The 2227-nt window shown below is 33.2% G+C and overlaps 1 pseudogene; it reads right to left on the bottom strand.

Annotated features, from left to right (window-relative positions):
• Window positions 1-1075: 1075 nt before the first annotated feature.
• LOC140879262 (phenylacetaldehyde reductase-like) lies at window positions 1076-1963 on the bottom strand (annotated as a pseudogene).
• Between the last annotated feature and the right edge of the window lie 264 nt (window positions 1964-2227).

Genomic DNA, 2227 nt, shown 5'->3' on the forward strand with positions numbered 1-2227 from the left:
GGTTTGCACTAGTGTGCCATGTGTGTAGAACAGGGAATGAATACAGAGCCAAAACCAGTTTGCATAGCCATAACAGATTTTCAAACAATCATTGAGGTGTAGATGAGAGTTCACAAAAAATGCATTTGCATGAGAAGGTCTTAAAGCGAATATTGTCCCGGCATGCTGCAAAGTAAAAGTGAAAAAACACCTAAAATCGGAAGCGTTTCAAGCCAAAATACCTCTAAGCAGCAATGGAGATGTCGAGTACACTGTAAGAAGCATGAAACCAAACACCTTGCGGGCAGAAGTAGGCTACCAGTGCAGCAGTAGTGTAGGATAAATTGAAGGCTGAAAGAATATGAACAGTTGTGAAAAACTTTGTCAAGATATCCACATCAAATTGAACTCATTTCAACAGGGATTATAAGCTTGTGAATAGGATATAAGATAAACTGTAAAAATAATAGTGCAGCAGATTCTTTACTCTTTGATGATAGATGATTCATTCTATTAGTATTGTGTGGATGTGATGTTATATCAGTTCAAACCCCACAAATACTAAAATACATACTTGTTCCATGAACATGCATTATGAAAATTTGTTTCAAATAATGTGCCTCGTAAATATCATATTAGCCATAATTGGAAATCCAATCTAAAAGAAAAACTTCAGACTGAGTTATTCTTAAAAAGGTTATCAAAGATATGGTTAACACACAATATACTTTATCAAAAACACACAATATAATTATTCTTCTGAATTGACCTGCTTCTTTGGGAATTATTTGCAATTGATATAATCACTTGGCAAATAACTACTAAAAAAAATACATACTTATTCCAAGTAACACTATAGTAGGGAATAAAATAGATCATGTCTATTTTTTTTTTTTTTGAAAAAAATTGATTCATTGAAATTTGAAGATTCAAAAGAAGATGAATAGAATAGGCTTGTATTATATCGTTAACTTAACAACAAGTACAACATTTGATATAACGTCAAATAATATATCATCTTTAACCAATAGAGAGCAAAAAATAACATATTCAAGTTTCCCATTTAAAATCAGCAACACAATAAGCTCTGGCTCTTCTAAATTATCTTGAGGAAGTTGTTATGATTCAAAATATCGATCATGTCCCTGAAGCTTACCTCCACAGGCATAACATTCAACCCCAAACTCTCTGCTTTCTTCTTGCACACCTTAAAGGTCATATTCCCAGCAACGGTACTACTGCAATCACAATCAAATTTAACAAGTTATAAATAAACAACACCATATCTTATCATATCATATCTATATATATATATATATATATATATATAAAACATGAATACAAAGTTGTAGAAATATATATAGTACTTCTTATGAGGATTAATGTCCCGTGAAGGGCTAATTAGCTCATGTAAAATCTTCACAGCCTCGTCATGGCTCACCGACGATTCGACTAAAATTTATCTTCCATTAGCTGATGAATTCTCAAAAGCCAAAACATGTGCAGTGGACACATCCCTAACATCAACAAATTGATAGTCGGGAAATACATTTTTTCCTGCAAATTCATTCAAATAAGATAATTAACCACATACAAATACTTTGTTAGTTGTTAGTTGTTACTATTATTGAAGCTTATATATATATATATATATGCAGTACCTTTTATGAGGTCCAAGATAAAGCGAGACGAAGTATTGAGAGTTGGCTGAAGGAGAGGACCGATCACGAACCCCGGATTCATCACCACCAAGTCAATCCCATTCTGCTCTGCATACTTCACCGCACTTTGCTTTGCTAATGTCTTGGCAAGCCAATACCATTGCTGAAAGAAATAAAATAAAGGCACTCATAAAAACTGATAATTTTTCACCAAATATATATATATATATATATATATATATATAAAGTGCAGATATATATATATACAAAAAAACCTTTGTTTCTTTGCATAATTCGATGTCTGAAAACCAGGTCTCATCCATTACAGTACCTGGGCCACGGGGATTTTTGTTGAGTATCACTGCAGCTATAGAAGATGTCACCACAACTCGTTTGATAGACGGCAATTTGGCGCATTACTTGAGCAAGCTAAGCGTCCCGTTCACCGCTGGTTCAATCAGTTGTTCCTGATAAATTTGTGCCACGACTTGAAATATATACTAGCTGGCTAACGACTGGCAACGAAAACAAAAACAAACAAAAACATATATATATATATATATATATATATATGCACGAACGAACCT

Source organism: Henckelia pumila, chromosome 2 (assembly GCF_033568475.1).
Source record: "Henckelia pumila isolate YLH828 chromosome 2, ASM3356847v2, whole genome shotgun sequence".
Classification (NCBI taxonomy): domain Eukaryota; kingdom Viridiplantae; phylum Streptophyta; class Magnoliopsida; order Lamiales; family Gesneriaceae; genus Henckelia; species Henckelia pumila.